The sequence below is a fragment of the Rattus rattus genome, chromosome 11, assembly GCF_011064425.1.
Source record: "Rattus rattus isolate New Zealand chromosome 11, Rrattus_CSIRO_v1, whole genome shotgun sequence".
NCBI lineage: Eukaryota > Metazoa > Chordata > Mammalia > Rodentia > Muridae > Rattus > Rattus rattus.
This window is the reverse complement of record NC_046164.1, coordinates 80,651,963-80,671,750: the sequence shown is the minus strand read 5'-3', so window position 1 is coordinate 80,671,750 and position 19,788 is coordinate 80,651,963. Positions and strand designations below refer to the sequence as shown.

General features: G+C 46.3%; 1 protein-coding gene across 3 annotated transcripts in view; it reads right to left on the bottom strand.

Annotated features, from left to right (window-relative positions):
* The window catches only part of Ikzf1 (IKAROS family zinc finger 1), an 83,744-nt gene that overhangs the window by 22,325 nt on the left and 41,631 nt on the right, over nt 1-19,788 (bottom strand). The window lies entirely within an intron of this gene.

Genomic DNA, 19,788 nt, shown 5'->3' with positions numbered 1-19,788 from the left:
AAGGTGGCAGGGGACCTAGAACTGAATCCTACACCTGGCAGTAGGTAGTGACTGGATATCTGGTCAACCTCCCTAGGACTGGTGAACAGCAACACAAACCATAAGTATTTTCTTACACATTAACACAACGAATTCGCAACAGCTCTTTTGCTGTTTGGAGCTCTGATTCCAACTCCCTTGTCCAAGTCCTATCTTCTTAGCAGCTGGCTTTCTTTTTTTTACCTTATTTCAGCATACCTCAGCCTGTGCCTTAGGGTAAAGATGTCCTCCCACCTCTGCCTGTGCCTTAGGGTTAAGGTGTCCCCCTCACATCTCCTTCATTTGCTAAGGGGTTAGCTGGAATAGTTTATGAATGCAACAGGTAAGAATCTTTCAAACAGAAAGGTTTGTACAAAGATAAACGCCCCTATTGACTCTGCGATCCCAGCGCAACTCATGCAGTTTTATTATCTGCCTATTTATTTTAAAAGAAAATACAACACATTGCATAAACTCGCTCCTGAAACACTAGTGGGACAGTGATGAAGCCCGCGTTCAATGGCCAGTAGAAACTGTAGTCATAATTTCTCACAGTGTTCTATAGGCTCATAAGAGTTAGGAGGGTATGTTTTTTTCTAAGTAAGATAATCAGTGTGGTGACAATGTGACATAACGAAGAGGCAGTTCTTTGCTTTCCCTCTGTGTGTTTGTGGGAGCGTCTGCTCGTCTGTATGCCCACTGTGTGCAGCTTTGTGGGACTAGAGCCACAGGCTTTTGTGAACCACCAAATGTGGGTGCTCAGAACTAAATCTGGGTCCTCTACAAGATGGCCAGTTACTATTAACCATTGATCCGTACCTCCAGCCCCTATTGGACATAACTTCTGAGGAGCATTTTTTTGGCCAAGGATTCTCAAAGTTTGGACCCCAGAGCAGCAGCCAGGACATGACCCAAGAGGATGTCTGAAGTGTGTACTCCTGGGTTTTCCAAACCCTGCTGGTTCCCAAATTATGGGGTGAATTCAGCTGTGTGTTTGAATAGACTCTTGGGGGGTGTCCAAGGTTTCTTTACAGTGGTGAATATCCAGTTAAAGTAGCCCGCCGGCTTCACAGTCTGAGAGATGATCTTATTTATTAAATTTCTCTTGACTAGGATATTTGAGGTCCAGACACCAAGAGAAAAATGGCTGGCATGGAGGCTTGGCACTTTTATTTAAAGGTGCAGTGATCTTAGGCAGGTCATCTGACTTCTCTATGCCTTCATTCCTCATCTGTAAGTACAGGGACTTTCATAGTCCTGGTCACCCTGGGGCAGCTAAGAGAACTGAGGAAAGGAGCAGGTGACTGGGGATGGGACTGGGGCCCAGCAAGTGACATCCACACAAGGCTCTGCCTGACCTAAAATGTTTACTGTACTTACCTTGTACTAGACCTCTGGTACTTTAGTGGCACTTGCCATTTGACCTCATAAGAACTCAAAAGGGGCATGCCATTATCATTTTGTAGTGGTAGAAGTACAGTTCAGTCAGAAAACTTGCTGTGGTCACACAGCTAGCAACTGGCAGATCTGGGAGGCAACCGCAGCACAGAGGTCTCCAGTGCCCACTTTCTGCCAACATTATCCTGTTTGCTCTTTGCAGAAAAGACTCACTGGCAAGTAATAGGATGAGATGTACAAACCGGAATATGGGCTCTGAGGTCCAGGAAGTGAGACTGGACTCTGAGGCTGAATTCAGCACACGTGCAGGACAACACTGAGAAATTCTGTAAGGGGGAATTCTCAGAAAGCTATCTTTCCCTACAGGGTTCCGATCTGAGACTTTGCAAATTAGCAGTCCTTACTTCCCTCAGAGGCCAGATCCTATCCATGTGGCAAGAGAGGAACGGTCTCCTGTTCACACAGTGGTGTTTAATGGTACTGGACTCTGGAGATACCACAGAATTCTTAAGTCTCTTTGGTGAGTTAGAGTCAAACTCTCCAGTATCTGCACTCACATGGCTGTGGTTTGGATAAATGCTTCCCAGAGGCTCATTCAGGGAGAGAACCTGTTCTGGGGTAGGACCTAGTGGGAAGCCCTTAGATGGCTAGTGGTGTCCCCTCAGAAAAGACTGGGACTCTATTCTCCCAGCGTTTGACGTGTGATTGTGTGATGTTCCCCATCACTATAATTGGCCGGTCTCACCGACACCCTCCCTGCTCTTTGCCTGGAATCCTCAGAGCCAAACTGAATACGCATTTCTCTACTGTAAACTCATGCTTTGGGTTTTCACTTAGCAACACAAATCTGACTACAAAGTGCTTTTCAAGAAGAGGAAGGCAGGCCGGGGCTCGAGCAGTGCTCTGTCAAGCCACATAAGGCCCTTACCAGATGTAGACACCACACTCAACTTCTTATCCTCCACAATTACAAGCTAAGTGAACTCACATTGTTTATATGTTAAGTAGCCTGTGGGATTTTTGTTATAGCAACTTGTTCTCTTGGAAGCACAGTAAAACTCCAAAAAAAAAAAAAAAAAAAAAAAAAAAAAAAAAACCAAAAACCCTCAACCTCTGGTTATTTTTCGATTCTCTCTCTCTCTCTCTCCCTCCCCCCCTCAAGTGAAACTAGGTAGTCAAAGATTCCATTGAGAAAAATCATAACTGGTGTGGTAAAAGCCACCTTGTGGAAGAACATGTGTTGGTATGATCACCTTAGCACACTCCTGACTCTACTGAGGTAAAGGAGGCTGCATGCAGGGCAGAGAAGAGGCAAATAATAAGCATTTTTTTCTGCATGAATAAACACAGCAGAGTTCATGCGACATCCTCTGGGAGATTTCTTGGCATATGTCACTAATGCCTGAGTGGGTGCTTCCCAGAGAAGGCCAGGACAGCAGGGTGCACAGGTGTAACTTTTAGACTTCTCAAACCAGGAGCAGCTCTACTCTAGCAGGCTGCTTGCTAAATGAGGGCGAGTGAAGAGTCAAGAGGAAACAGGTTACGAATCACGTGATGGGTGCTGCTTTATAGGGTGTTGGCTTCCTGAAGGCCACCGAGGGCCCACTACTAGTGGGACTAGGGCAGCTGAAGGCAGGGCTTTGGCATTTCTGCCTTACAAGATGGTGCTGCTACCAGCTGTGACAGCATTAATAGAAAGGTAGCTCAGGAGGCATGAGGGTTCATAAGTCATCCCGGGTCAGTGTGGGTACCAGATGCAGTGGAGGGAAGAAATGGGGGAAAATAGGTGGATGACTGCTAAGGACATACAGCATTAGTTTCAAAGTACTTGACCTGATTTATACTGCAGTTTGAATTATATATAATTGTGTGTGTATGTGTAGGAGGAGGGAAGAAGAGAGGGAGGGAAAAAGGAGGAGGAGGAGGAGGAGGGAGAGAGAGAGAGAGAGAGAGAGAGAGAGAGAGAGCACAGTATGGGAAGGATGATCAGGAATCAGAAAGTTAAAGACTGAAAATTAATGCTTCTGAGAAAGAAAGAATATATATATATATATATATATATATATATATATATATATATATATATATTGACAGTTTGAGGGAACGGCTGAGCTGGGAGCTGCTGGTGTGATGCAGACGTTCCCAGCCATGTTTTGAGTTGGGAGGTCTATGATGTCTAACGGAGACTGAGTGACCAGAGAGAGGAGGATTTGGGCGAGAAGCAGGTTACATTGTCAGCATGATGAATTTAGGATTCCTGTCACGTGGAGGCTGCTATGCAAAGGGAAGACCTCATATCTCTGGGGATAAATGCAAAGTGGGTGCTTGCTAAGTAGAAGAAATCTGGCAGATTTCTATTCAACCAAAAAGTTGTCCATGAAAATAAGGGACTCCATCTAGAACTATTTAGCTGTGGTATTCCTTCATATAAGGAATATATTAAACACATTTTGTAAACTCTATCCCTACTGTACTACTTAGAACAAGAAGGAGCTTGACGAAGTGCTTCATTGAACTGATTAAATATACAACACAAATGGAGTCTTGTGAGTGCCCCCTATGCCTACCGGAGGCTCTGGGTTCAACCTGCCCTCCCAGCAACTGACAGATCATGGACGAGGCAGATTTGAGTGTTTACAAAGTGTGGCTTTTGTTAACATGGATATGAAAGCTACCTTACTTCTCAGTTTCTACTTAAAATAGAGAAAAACAAAAACCTCACTATGTATTTTAGAGCTATGCCACCAGCATAGTAACCCTGTTGTCCTAAGAGAATGCCACCCCCCCCCGCCCCATTCCCCGAGTGTGGCAAGGCCTCTAGCTTCTAGAACAAGGTCAAATTAAAGAATCTGGAGAAGTGTAGGAACTCAGGCCAGCAGGAGACCAGAGGCTTGGCTGCCGTGCCCTCATGAATAGCTGAACATTTTTTAATGCAGAAGTGTAATGCGCACGGGCAGGCTCTGGCTTACAGATGTGATGTCTACACCGTCAGTTTCCTTCCAGAATGCATCTTAATGTTTAAAAGTAGATTTTCAGAACGTACAATGTGATTTTTTTCCATTGGGAAAAAAAAAATCTGAAGCTGTCATTCTAGCATGGGTTTAGACCAGGCAAAGGAAATGTAAAATATTTTAAATGGGAAATGGGCGATGTAAAGGTAAAGATGTATCTTTACAATAACTGGAGCTCATAGGTAAAATGGAATAAGATACATAAGGCATATTTTGATTTATTGTGGTCTGAAGATCTGAGACACACATGCGCGTGCAGATGGGTCTACAGTTTATGCTTCCTCTAAGGATTTATGGAGCCAGCAGTGTGGCGCATACCTGTAATGTTAGCAACTGGGAGGCAAAGGCAGGGGGTTAGGAGTAACCAGGTTATCCTCCATTAACTACCAGGGGAACTTGAGGCTAGCCTGAGCTACATGACACCATATCTCAAAAAACAGAATGAATTGTAAGCATTAGTTAGAACAATTTGTATAACTTAATAGCACTTAAAAATAGTTAAAATAATAGGGTTTCTACCTAATCAAGCATATTTTTAGAAATAAACTTATTTGATGTTTGGCCTTCAATACAATGAAGTCAGAGATAAAAATATATCAGAAAATGTAAAATCATTAAAAAGGAAGTTTAAGGCATATTTAAATTTTTCTCATGTATCTAGGGACTCAAAATGGGATAAAGATGATAGAGGAGACCAAAAGTTTATTTTAACTTCAAGAAAGGAGCCTGTAAATCAGTTCTCTGGGACGACCACAAGGTGGCGATATTGGCCCAGAACAGTTTGGTTGCTGTTGGGCGGAGACTTGCGGCTCAACCAACCATTTGTTCCAGAAAGATACTTAAAACTGAGGGGAAGAGGGAAAGAAATAGAGATAGTATTACTATGAACTCATCTTTATAAGCAGATAGGCATGAAACACATGAAGACATTTATCATGTCTCAGAACATCTCCCACTGTCATTTTTCCCATCCTGAAAACCTCACCCATCTGCTTAGACATTAGGTGATGCTGGACTTTGCCCACTCCTCAGGCCTAATGAAAGTATGTCCTAGAATGTGCTGTCTTACCCTTATGTGCACCTGACTTACCAAAGCATTCCAAAGGTGTAACTGGTCGGCTCAAAATGAGCCTGATTTCCTGCCCTGGCACATTTCCAGCTTACACATAAAAATGTGTATGTGTGCATATATGCCTATATGAAGAAATAAACCTCAAATTCTTACCTTCACATTGAACTGAAGGAAAGGAATAACTAATAAGAGGAACATTTTAATAAACTTCTTGTATTCTGGAAAGAGAAGTCTATCAGGTCTTTGACCAGAAGCATACCTAGATGGATACTGCTAAATCCTGATAACAGGACACCATAAACCTAACGTTACTGTTGCTGACACCTCAATATTAAAGCTAGAGTTGTAAGATGTCAGCAAGCCGGTCTTAGGGTGTAATTCGGTTTGACCTGAAGCACTACACGCTGTTGAACCTCTCCTCAAAGGGACGGCAACACAGTCTGCTTTCTGCTGCTGCTTCACAACATGAAACATTTTATTGACACAAGGTCTGAAGGCTGAAAACCTAGGGGGTTTAACAACCTGTAACACTTTTGTATTAATTCTACTTGCATTTTTTTTAAAAAAGCCTTCTCTATTCTTGAAAATACTTACAGTTGCCCAAATATAGTTATCATTTCCAACTTTCAATATATACATTAACGGATTAAATTACTACATAGTTTTGGGCACAGCGGCTCAGAAGAGAGCCAGCCAGCCTGCATGCACACTAACACGGTGCATGCTTACGTGACGTGACGAGCCACCACAGAAGAATGTGCTGGAAACCCATGAGTTTTTCTTCTCTGCTCTGAGGTTAGCACTCCAGAGCAAGGGAAAGAGGGCGCACCTTCTTTTTTTCCTGTCACACAAAATTGCACAAGTTATCTGAAAAGATGTTGGTTTGTTTGATGCTGACAGGAAGCATGGACCACAAAGTTGTTGATTGCAGTTTTAATCGGGACCCTGCTGAGCGGCCTCTCAGTGAGACACCCACTGTGGCTACATTAGTTCTTTCTCACCAGATGCCTCACTTTTCTGCTTTGTACTCCTCTCACTATCAGATCCTTACCGGTGAGCTGAGCATGCCTCTATTCCACGATTCACTTCTACAGGGGCAGAGGCAGAGGCAGGGGGAGAGGCAGAGGCAGAGGCAGAGGCAGAGGGAGAGGCAGAGGCAGAGGCAGAGGCAGAGGCAGAGGGAGAGGCAGAGGCAGAGAGAGGGAGAGGCAGAGGCAGAGGCAGAGGCAGAGGGAGAGGCAGAGGCAGAGGGAGAGGCAGAGGCAGAGGCAGAGAGGCAGAGGGAGAGGAGAGGGCAGAGGGAGAGGCAGAGGGAGAGGCAGAGGCAGAGGCAGAGAGGCAGAGGGAGAGGCAGAGGGAGAGGCAGAGGCAGAGGGAGAGGCAGAGGCAGAGGCAGAGGGAGAGGCAGAGGCAGAGCAGAGAGGCAGAGGCAGAGGCAGAGGCAGGGGGAGAGGCAGAGGCAGAGGGAGAGGCAGAGGCAGAGGCAGAGGCAGAGGCAGGGGCAGAGGCAGAGGCAGAGCAGAGGCAGAGGCAGAGGGAGAGGCAGGGGTAGAGGGAGAGGCAGGGGAGAGGCAGAGGCAGAGGAAGAGGCAGGGGGAGAGGGAGAGGCAGAGGGAGAGGCAGAGGCAGGGGGAGAGGCAGGGGGAGAGGCAGAGGCAGAGGGAGAGGCAGAGGGAGAGGCAGAGGCAGAAGGGAAGGCAGAGGCAGAGGCAAGGGGAGAGGCAGGGGGAGAGGTAGAGGCAGGAAGATCATTGCAAATGTCTGGGCATCCCAGAGCAGTCTAGGCCAGCCAGGGCTAATAGGGAGACCATGCCTCACAAACAAAACCCCACCCTGTACCTCTGCACTTTATTATATCAGTGACACACCGGATGATGGGTGCTTGATGATAGAATGGCAAACATTTAGTTCATCACTTTTTTTTTTTCAAGATATAAAGGAAGGTGTTGATGAGAGAACATGCAAGCTGTGGTGTCTGTGTGATGGCAATGACCATGAAATGAGCATCTATTTTCTAGAAGCAAGGCATATACTTACGAGAGAAAGATTTGGGAATTATTGCATGAAAATCCCTAAAGCCATCAGCCCCATAGGCAACTGCAATAAAGAAGGCGAAAAGAAAGCCAGGTTGTAAAATCATCACAGACACAGTAAGAGTGTAGACGACAGCACAGCACAGCTTTAAAAAGGCATGGTACTCGGTAAAACCACTAGCTTAGCTGCTAATTTGTTATTGTTGTCTTCATATAGGCTACGGAGAAGTCAGTCCTCAGAGCAGGACCTTTGAACGGCGAGCAAGCTCCGGTGGGCTCAACAGCTTAGAACATTCTAGAACCAGTGGATACCATTCAGTAGTACTGGCTAAGTGTGGTCTTAGCTACATCACAGTATCACACGGGATAACACACATCTCCATAGATCGGTGTGCTTCCTCATAGGTAGACTGCCCCCCCCTTTTGGTCTTAGAAAGTATCCAGAGACAATGAAAACGTTCCCAATCAGCGTGTTGGATAGGCGACTGCTGCTCCAAAAGGAGCTGCCAGGTTCCGTAGGTATCGCTTAGCAGTTGCCCTTATAAGTGCTACCAGGTCCCCAGCCTCTTCCGATGGCAGTTCCTAGTGCGTCCCAATTCCTAAGACTTGGTATACTGTGCTCACGTGTCTGTACGTGTGTATGTACATGCATGCACACCGGGTGCACACGCACATGGTGTCTTTCAGGAAGCGTCAACAAGAACCATACACACAAAGTAGTCGGCTAAATCAAACTTCTGACTCAGCAGGAAATAAAGGCTGACGGACATATTTACCAAACTTTGCTTAAATCATTGTTTCTCACATTTTTTGCAAGCAAAACTTTTTTCTTTCCTTTTTCCTTCATGAAACATACGTGGTAGCCCATGTGCAGCTGTGTGAGTATGTATGTGGACACATCAGTGTCTGATGTTTCTTTAATTGTTTTCAACATCACCACCACCATCATCGACACCACCATAATCACCATCATCCTGTTTTTCTTTTAAGATTCATTTATTTTATATATGTGAATATACTGTAGCTGTCTTCAGACACACCAGAAGGAGGCATCGGATCTCATTACAGATGGTTGTGAGCTACCATGTGGTTACTGGGAATTGAACTCAGGACCTCTGGAAGAGCAGTCAGTGCTCTTAACCACTGAGCCATCTCTCCAGCCCCTTTTTGAGACAGGGCTTCTCACTGAATTTGTAGATTGCTAATCCAACTGGACTGGCTAGCCAGAAGCTCACGGATCCACCTGGTACCCCCTCGGCCACCTTAGAGATTACAGGTACATCGCCGTGCCTGGATTTAACGTTTTTTTTTTTTTTTTTTTACTATTTAATGCAAAGACCATGATGACATGCCATGAAATGTTGGGCGCCTTCCAAAAGAATAAATACTTTGTCTACGGTAATTCAAGTCAGTCTGCTAATTTTTATCCTTAACCGAAAAACTATCAGAAGCTTAAAAGCAAAATATAGCTGTAGTTACTAGGTTCTGTCTAGCAGAGCAAAGGGGAACTGATGCAGATACACTGTTCATCCAACAGCCCCAACTTAGGAAAAGCAACCCGTGGTGTTCTAAGTGAGTAGGAAATGCAGCAAACAGCCAACCTCTGATCTATGCTAAAATCCAGTCTCTTATAGCAGCAACCCAGTGGGTCTTTATAAATGTCAGGTGCACACAAACCATTTTCCACAGACAGCCTCCAAGCCTCACTGTGGGCCTTTGAGGTAGACACCACCACTGTTTTGGTAGTAAGGGATCTTGGGCTCAAAGGAAGTTCTACGCTTTGCATTTAGCAGAGTGTTTAGTATGTAAATGTGACAAGTTAACGTCTTGGTGTTTAGCATAGACATATAAACATCTAAGGTCATAGCTTGTTATATGATACTCATAATTCAAAAGACACAGTTTTGCAAGCAGCCTTCTTTTGGGTGGCTGTAAGGCACTGGGAAATGTGTAGGTTTTGCAGCTGCACACACATTCACACTTAAGTGTGCACCCCCGTGCACATGTATTTACTTGCCTGTACACGGTCACTCACATTGGGTGACAGTTACAACAGGGTTTCCCAAATGGCAAACGAGTGTCTAGCTAATAACTTGCAGGGTGTTGCAAATACGGTTGTCTAGCTGTGCCCACTCCGTGGTCCTCACAGCTAAGGCTGGCATTCTTCATGTACACACAGAGGAGGGAAGCTCAGGGGTCAGGGAGAGGGCCTGGGATAACATCCCCACATTGCTTCCAGCAGTTCTGAATCAGGACAGTTCCTGGCTGCCTGCTCATTTGCAGCAGACCTCAGGTGTAAGCTCACCCTGTCCTGTGAAACCGGGTAAAGTTATTGATCTGTCCCATCAGAAGCAGCTCACCCCACTGTGGGACCTGGGCAGTGACTTACTTGTTTGACTTTGTCTTCATGTCTCAGTCTGCCCTCCGCTTTAAGCCACTGTTTTATGAAATGGCATAGATAAAAAAAAAGAACCCTTTTTTTGAGACAGGATCACACTCTGACGCTCTACCTGTCTTGGAACTTGCTATGGAGACTGGGAAAGGCTTTGAACACACAGAGATCCATCTGCCTCTCGAGTGCCGGCATTAATGGCGTCTGCCATTGCTCTTGGCTGCACTGAGAATTTGTACAAGTCTTTTAAGAATCTCAGAAATACATCTTTATCAAGCTTCTCTGCTAGGGACTTCTGATTCCCAAATTCTTGTGATCACTATCGTACAGCATGCTGTAATCCCCTCAGATTCTGAAGCCTGTTTGAACTGCCAATTCTGTGCTCATTCTGGAGAACAGGTTGACATGACAGAATCCACACTCTTTGGCCTGCATTAGCTGTGGATCTCAGGAGTGGCTCCTGATGCTGCACCCAAGGGAGAGGCTGAGAAGTGTTTAAGATTTTCTGAATGAGAGCAGCTCTGCTCCACTCTCAGGTCTAAGAGGGTCAATGACGATCTTCCATGGGAGGGAATTCTTGTCTTCACAAGAATTCGGAAATACATTGTAGCTTGATTTCACATCCAATGCTTTAGGTCATGCTAACTCTTCAGTCACAGGAAAGTCATTAGTCCATTAGTAACATGTCTACCGTTCACAGCAACCTTGGCAGTCCTTACAGATCTAAAGAAGGGGCGATGGTATCAGCGACAGTGACAGGGATAGGACTGCAGAGAACAGGCAGAGAAGAGGACCAGGTCCCCATAGACACCATAGGTGTACTCTACAGGAGTGTAGGGTGAAGCCAGAGGCAGGTCCTCTCTGAGAACCAGTATACTTTATAGACAGATACATTTTTCTTAAGCCTCCCTGTTGGCTGGGCAGCTCAGGGTTTTCTCATGGGAAGAGGACACTAGCTAGATGTCATCACTGATAGATGATGTTGTGGTTCCAGCCTTGCAAAGAGACAGCTAATTGACAAAGAAGTTCCATGTCCCACCAGTGGGCCATTGTGGAGAGGTGTGTTGGTGTGCATGCGGTCTTACACCTCTCTCCCAGAGGCAGAATCAGAAGAGCCGTGAGGCTATCCCACCTCTTTCAACTGCTAACCATCTCCTCCTGTTGGGACACTAAGGGTCCTTCTGTGTAGGCTACAGGGCCCTGCATGACTCTAAGATTGCAAGTATAGAAGGAGCAGGCAGCAGAACTATGCTAGGGCCCAGAGAACAGGATGCACCCGGGCTTCCTCCTGCCTGCTACTCCTGTGCCCTCCAGGCACAAGACAGTTGCTCACCTCCAAACCCACTCTCTCCCCAAGGCCTAGCTTCCTTCCTGTATCTCCATGTGTGTCAGTAAACAAGGATCTAGTCAACGAATCCACCAGAGCTCCTCTACGGCCACCCGCACAGTCCAATGATCATCCCAGTTTCTTCGAGGCGCCTCAGTTTCCCTATTGTGCTCCAATCCTACCCCTGCCACTCTGTGCCACTTCCTGCCTTTGCTTCCTGATCACTATCACGTACCTGCCCAGGTTGTGTGTGCATTGTGGGCTGTGGCCTTTGGGCTCCCATCATTCTATCCACCAGACTGAGGCTGTTGCCTTCCTTGATTCTCCACGATCACATCTGACTTCCACATGCCCCGCCAGTCTACAGTCTACAGGGTTCTGTGAGAGGAGAACTGCCAATCTTGTATCAAAATCCCTCTACTTCTGGAAACTGCTATCAGTGATCTCTTGGCAGATCACACTGTTCAATAAATAAAGGGATGGTCCTTCAGGAAAGGCTAAAACAAGTAACGACCAAAGCTCACAAGTTATCCATGTTTGCAAATGTTAACAAATGTTGTTAAAATCCCCCAGCCACCATTTGCACGTGCTTTCCTGGCTTAGGTGACTTTCTGGGTCCTGGATGGAGTCACCCAGATCATCTCTTCCCTAGAACCAGACTCTCTACTCTCTGGACTCCTTGTGTTTGGCTCTCACAGTATTATGGGGTCTACAGGGCCTGCTCAATGATCCCAGCCTGGAGATGCTTTTGAGAAGCCCCCATCCTGGTCTTCACGTGAACCTACGTCCAGGTAAATGCCCAGCTCTGAGAGCTCATGTGGTCTGACCACGGCCATGCTCAGAACGAGGCCATGACTGACAAGCACTCAGTGTTCCTTTGGTAACATGCACAGGAAGTACAGGGTATCTGTGACACAGTTCAGCTAGAAAGTGCTCTACTTAATAACTACAATAGTTGGATAGTTTCGGAAATCCACGTCCAGCAATTGAGAAGTGTCAGAGAGCACATTGCAGAACACGGTGGCTTTCACATGCAGTTCCAGGATGCATGCATATTTAGAGCAAAGTCAACAAGGGGGAAAGTAGTTTTTGACATTCATTTCATTCAGTGTCAAACATTAATACAGTCTGTGTCTACTGGATCTCCAATCAAATGACCCCTGTGGCTTCCAATGGTTCTGGATGTTCTTGAACATTTGTAAGTCTAGAGGAAACAAAGGTGGCTATGATCTCATGGAAGGAAGAGGTAGCTGACTATGTCTGGGTCAGGGGGGCCTCTGAAGATGGGCTTTCCCTCCCGGCTGGAAAATGTATCCTGCACTGACTGTCTGAGCTCGCTTTCCTCATCCACTAAGTGGGAATAATCCCATCTGTTCTGCCAGGTTTGAGTGCCGAGTCGCGATAATACCCCACGGGCCTGGCTACCACACCGAGAGGACAAGCAGTTAGCTTCGTGCTCAGCACAAAACCACAGGCCGGGAAGATAACTCCTTATCTTCTTGTCCACAAAGAATCCTATGGGCCTATGACATTGGCTACACCCAACTACCGTTTGTCACCTTCCCCGAGTGGGAACAGCGGCAGGAAGACAGTATGGCAACCAACCCAGGACAACGGAGCCAGGGTAGAGGATGTCGGGCAAGGACCATTTGTGTGTTCCAGCACTGAAAATCCTAACAGTGTTCTTCTGTTCTAATATTCTGACAGGGACTCTTATCTGTGGTGTGCTTGAGGTGATCTTCCCTGTGCTTTAGGCTGTTGGGGGAGATGAACATTGGGGCTGTTCCCAACATCCTGGTTCCACACGTTGGATTTGCTTCCTAGCAGACAGTGGAGAAGAGGGCAGTGTGTCCCTTTTTCTGGTTGTAGCACCCCTGGGTTTTACCTTCAGTACTGAGGGCAGAGTTCAGGGCTGTGCTCTCCCAGCGATCACACTGCCAACCCGTCCTTCCTGCTTTTGTCTATATTTTACCAACATAATACTAAAAAGTCACAGAGAGCAAATGAGGTTAGAAAAGGCAACATAGGACTTAGAAAGACAGAGATGGATTCAGAATTTCCTCAGAGCCGAGAGTAGCAATGATGGTTACGGTCGTATTTGCAAGGGAAGCCACAAGTCATCGCCATGGTGCCATTTGTAATTCCCCCAGGTCCTGACACTGAGATGTTCTCTCCCAGCCCACTTACACACAGTTCATGTCAGCTAGGTCAGGGTTCTGGGTGTTACAGACCCACAGTTTGGAAGGTTAAATCTGGTTGTCTGGGGGTGAGGGGGGGAAGCTTAGAGATATTTTATGAATGTTTTAATTTTCTTGTCTTTTTGATTTTTTTTTTTTAAAAAGAAGCGCTACAGTTTCATCAAAACATTACTTCTTCACTTGTGTGGTACAAAGTATGCAGAATTGCCACGAGAAGTTTCTAAACATCACCCGTAAGACCTGTGATTCAAGAAGAACCATGTGAGCAGGAGGAAAGTAGAACAATGAGAGCTTTAAAGACAGAAAAAAGGAGTGTCTTGATGAGTAAGGTGAACACGGTGTGGGCAGGAGGGGGATCACTATAAGAAAGGTGCTTGCTAAGTGTCTCCTAGTAGGGTGACATCATTTGAGGACTTGGATCTGAGCTAAAAGTTGAGATATTTATTTCCCGTTTCATTTGAAGTTCTGTGCCAGTGAGAGACATCTTTACTGGACTGCACAAGCCAGTATACTGAGGATAGAGTAGGCATTGGAATCTTGCTGGATAACTAGGCCATGCGTCAGAGCACTAACTGCAGGTGGCAGGAGAGACACAAGGAGGCTTCTGGGGTTGGCTTCCAAAACCCAGGCCCTAGAATGGCTGGGCAGGCATAGCCAGAGGTACCCACCGCAAAGTGAAGAGGTGTCTGTGTTCACCAGAGAAGGGCAGAGGTATGGGAGGGAGGAGGGAAGTCTGGAAGGTTCCATGGCAAGCTTAGCCATTCTCGGAGTAGAGAGGTATGGTCCAGCTAATGAGTTTCCATCCACTGCTAGGCATGGATTGAGTGAAGAGGTTACACATGGGTGGCAGACCAGCCTTTCCAGGAACATGCTTCCAAGAGCAACACGTTGAGCTGTTTGCTAAAACCAACCAGCAGTTGTAGACAACCAAGTTGTTGACCTGGTTCCTATATATAGTTCAGAAGCGTGCAGCTCTCACATAGGTGAGATGTAGGGTATGCTGGTCCCTTGAAATGAGGGGACACGTGCAAAGTGGAGCCAAGCACTCTAAGTCCCAGAGGGCTCAGGTGAAGAGAACGCTCAATGACTTAGCTCCTTGTACACTCATGACCATTCCCTCCCATCGCCAGAACTGGCTTTGTGTCAGCCCCAAAGATTCCAGAAGCCTAGGTCGAGCCTCAGGGTGGCTGAAGATAATGTAATCTCTCCCGGGACACACACAGAGGGTGGATCCTTTTCTGTCCCTCCCTTCCAGAAGCCCAACGGGCTCCTGTCAGAATTCCAAGCAAAGAGTGACTCAGCAAAGAAGGGGGAGCGATGGGAAGGACGTCTGTCTGTCTTTCTGCTGCTCTCCCCGCCACGAGCCCAGGCACTGGCTCACCATGTGTGCCCTTGTCTGAGGGGAAGCACTGACGTACACTCAGGCTGAGAAATCGGGGTTAGGGTGGTCAGCAGGCTTTTGACAACTTCACATACTGCACGAGGCCGTGAAACCCTGGTTCACAAGCATGCTTTCTTATTATAGTAAGACACATCCACATCTCCAAAAGTAAGACTTGAGATGCACACGAAGCTGTTACACACCTAATAAACTGCCCGAAGAAGCTTTATTAGCATAAAGTATCAACTACTTTTTATACTTAGGGCAAGTATGTTTACGGTGGAAGATACAACTAATTAAAAGTCACATGTGGCATGCATGAGCTCCCTCTATATCTGATCCTCTATAGAGCAGTGGTTCTCAACTTGCCCTATGGACCCCTTGTGGGGGGTCCAATAACCCTTTTTATGTGGGTCGCCTAAGACCATTGAAAATACAGATATTTATATTGTGATCCATAACAGTAGCAAAATTACAGTTATGAAGCAGTAATACAAATGATTTCATGGTTGGGGGTCACCACACCATGAAGAACTGTATAGTAAAGGGTTGCCGCCTTAGGAAGGTTGAGAACCACTGTTAAGAGGGTCCGGCCAAGGAACAGCACACAAAGCCTTTGCATTGGATGTTTCTTTTTGTAGGGAGGTCTCCAAGGCTCCTTCTCCCCTTTATTATTCTCCTCCCTCTCCTCTCTTCCTTTCTGTCTAGACTCCCATTACAACAAGAACTAAGCATTACAAATGCTGACTACATTCTATCTTGTGTGGCCCTCAGAGCGAGGTTCTCATGGGTTAGCAACGACCTCGGTCCTAACAGCTGGCCTCCAAGCTTTGGAAACTGCCATGAAAAATGGGCCCGTGGAAGCAAGCTCTATTCAGGCCCTATCTTACATTATCAGTTCTGAGGGACCGAAGAGTCAGCTACACAACATCACTAGGCTTCAGCTTCCTCACAAGGAAATCTAGAAAAATGCCTGTCTCTTGGCTCCACATGGTCTGAGTGACCAGGGAAGACACTCAGCCCTCCGGAAGTGCTGGCTACCCTTTGTTCAGGTGCCATTACCTTTCTCTGAGCTCAGCTCATTACTCAGAAACCCCTGGCTTACTGGTACTGTCATCAAAATGTCAGATCTCTTGGGAAGAACCTTCAAATACCACATGCTTTTCCTAGTAGGGACCAGCCATTTCTTACCAGCAGGCCATCTCAGAAAGTCCTGTCCTTATCATTAGCATTTCTTTGAAATGAGAGAATTAATTTCTTCTTTTTCTGTTTTTCTCATTGTATGATTCAGGAGCTCTTTATTGGGAAACGTATAGAAATGAGTAGTTTAAGTCGTTGTGCCCTTCCCAGTTAAAAATCAGATGTGTCAAGCATTTAACATCTAGGTCAAGGCCACTGGTTCCCCCACCGTCCCCGTAGCAGCCTTAGAGCTTTCTCTAGGTGAAGGAGCTGTGTTGAGTACCTTCCATACATTTACTTCTTTAATTCCTGGAGCGACCCTTAGATAAATACTTCCCTCCACCATTTTACCAGAGACAGAAGTAAGACTCACAGACAACCGACTGCCCAAGGTTACCAGTGAGACTTAACAAGCTGTGGATGCAGCCCAAGTTCATGGAACCTCATAGCCAATCTCCCAGGTAACACTCTAAGTCCTGACATGTTTTTGTTTTAAATAAACTTTCTGCTTCAAGTAACATATGAAACTAGGCCTTTCCAACAAGCCAAACATCATTGGAGGGATGCAGCCATTCCAAAAATAGGTTTGTAACCCCCAGAGGGTCACTTAAAAACATTGTAGGAGAAAGATGTGTCTATGGCTCAGGAGTCTTTAGCTTGGCAGTACGATAAGAACATAGCACACCACACCCACTGTCCAAAAGCCATCATGGAGTAGCAGCAGAAATGGACCATGGGCCCTGGGTTCCTAGGGGGCCTTATTAGAAGTCATGTAGGTGAGTCTAGCTAGGAAGAGACCTGTAGTAGAAATGTAGGTGATCCTCTGCCTGTTCCGAGCTACAACGGAGACAGTGTTCTGAAATCTAGGGGGCGGGGATGGTAGGCTGGGAGCCATCCTAGGGCCCTCTGGAAGCTGGAGTTCCAAGACAAGAGGAACTGTCTGAGGTGCTTGTTCAGCTGGTCACATGGTAGGAACTGGCTTTGGGAAGGAGAAGCTTCCAAGGAGGGGAGGAGACCATAATAACCCATAGTCAGAAATAGGGAAGTTTGGAGGCCAACAGAACAGGCATTTTGGAGGAAAAGCAGGATTATGAGGCAATGACCGAGAGGCCCTAGCCCCAAGGCAGATGTGTGAGCCCCAGCTACCATTGTAGAAAACAATGGAATGGTATACTTTGCTCACCACACTTCTGGAATAGCAGCCGGGCAGCAGGGAGTCCTGGGCTCCCAGAGCCCAACTTCTCTATTCTGTCCTTGTCCCTCCCTGCTTCTCCTACCCCATCCTGATCACCGTCCCCAGGAGGTGATTGTGACACTGTGCTGTGTGTCATATTGTAACTGGGTTTCCACATCCTCCTGGCTGTATGGTAAGAGCCCGTGAAGAGGAACGAGGGTGAACACTGAAATATAGGAATTGCAGGAAAAGAGGAAGCCGCTCAAGAAGCAGCCCAACTGAAATCAAAGAACTGTGGAGAACTGACAGAAAGGGAAGTAAGAATAGGGAATCATGCCGGGGGCTTAGCAGAGAGCTTGTGTCACACACAACACACGCATGCACACAGACACGCAAATACAGGTCCGTGCACAGATCCTGGCACATGTGCCTTACACACTCAGATACAAGGAGATGCAGACATAGGTACAGTCAGAGGCACAGGAAAATATATATACCCAACATACATACAAGCACATATACACACCACACACACACATACACATAATACACATGCGCACAAAAGATTATACAACAGCAAACATGCCATTAGACTTACACAGATGCAAAAGTACAAGAGACACATGCACACATATATCTTCTCACACACAGGCATGTGCACATGTATCTATACACACAGCCTTTCTTGAACTTAAAATGAGAGTTTGAGCTCTGCATTCCTACTCTCCACAGTAGAGTATAATGACCACCTTAGTCTCGCGGGCTGAGAGGGACCACTCAACTGTGCCCTGCACATCGGCCTCTATCTGCTATTTAATCCTAAAATCTAGAACTCTTGATACTTCTGGTAGGCCACTCAGGTATTTTTTTTTCTCTTGAATTTAAATAGCCAGAGTAAAAACCACAATAAGATCTCCTTACATTATAATACAAATCCAGTGTCAGGACTGAGACAAAAAAAAAAAATCAAGCAAACAAATAGCATCAAAAATACACCACTGAAACAGAGAATGTAAGTATATTTAGAAAGGGCACATTTAGAAACCTCTACGACTTAGGTTTTGAATGGAGAGAACAGATGAAAGAGAATATCCTAAAAGAATGAGAAACATTCCAGATCAACTTGTTTGTCTGTGGCATTCCGCTTGTGGAGATAATCGGCGAGCACAGAGTTGAGTCAAAGGCAGCCCACCGGCAGAGTGTGGACATCACCAAAAACAAAGTCCTTATCTCACATGTCCACAGGCTAGTAGCAGAGCCAGCGGGCCCCACTGAGGAGGTGAGAAAGCAAGCGGTCTGGTGCAAATGGAAGGCAACCTCACCACTGTTTCCCTCTCTGTTCTCTTCCCTCAGTCCCCAGGCCCACCAACCAGCTGCTCGTAGCACAGGAGATCTGATGAATATGTATTCAAACACACAAACTCTAACTCTAACCCTCTAACTCTTCTGTGGCAGAGGGACTCAGCAGAGCCCAGGAAACAGTGCCCTTCAGACAGATGCTAGGAATTCTTTCTCGGTATCCTCCGCACACCCTAGCTCAGTTCCAGGCTGGGTCTCAGGGTAGAAGGTTCTGGGTATAAGGGTTATTGGGAGACTGTGCTCTCAAAGAAGTCAGGCCAAAGCTGTGGAACATGGAATGTCTTGGGGGAGAAATACTATGAGAATTGTTGAAATGTTAGCATCTCACTAATAATTTAGATATTTATGTAAATAAACACAAAAAATAATAAAAGCAATACAGTTGAAAACTCATATTGGGGCAAAGCCACATCAACCATGTCCTTGGTCATCACTCTGTCCCCACAATCCCTGGGACCCCACTGATCACCTGAGCTTAGCTGCCTGGGCTTATCTGTGCCATTTGTGACCAGAATGCCCTAACTGTCATGCAGATGCCTTAACTTGTGTCACCGGGTGTAATCATGTGCCATGTTGATGTCCTACTTGTGTCATGTCACGCAGGTAGCTTAACCACTCGAGCCAGGACATCATCGCTTGTGTCCCATGGTCACTTAACCTGTGTCACCAGAGACTGCACTAGATAGTCAGCCATGCTACGAGGTGACATGCACAGTGGCCTGGGAGAGGTGGCGAAGCTTGTCATTGCCAGTGCTGAGATCAGAAGATCAGGCCTATCTGATCCAACTACCTGGGAAATCTTGAAGGAAAAAGCTGCAAATTCCTGCTGGTGCAGGATTGCACACTCTCCCAGCCAGCGAGCCTGTCCCGCGGCGGCCTCTGGGATTCTCACCCTTTTCTTGTCTCGTAATCTTATGAAACAATCTGACAGTGGAAGCAGGGCAAGGCCACACATCACCTGCAAGCACCATTTCATTCTCCAGCAACAAAGATCAAACAACCTGAAACGGTTGAGGGGAACGGGCACTGTATGGAGTGTGCAAAGTTACACTCTGCAGTGAACAAACATTCATGTCCATGTTACGGATGCTGCAAGGTCAAGGAAGGGTTCCAGGCAAAACAAGCTCTTAACAAACACAGAAACATATCTGTACATCACCTAAGGGGGTGCTTGAGTTTCGTGTCAACTTGGAGGCGTCTGCCACTTTTCTGTTTAGCCAGGAAGAATCCAAAGACAGCGGAGGCT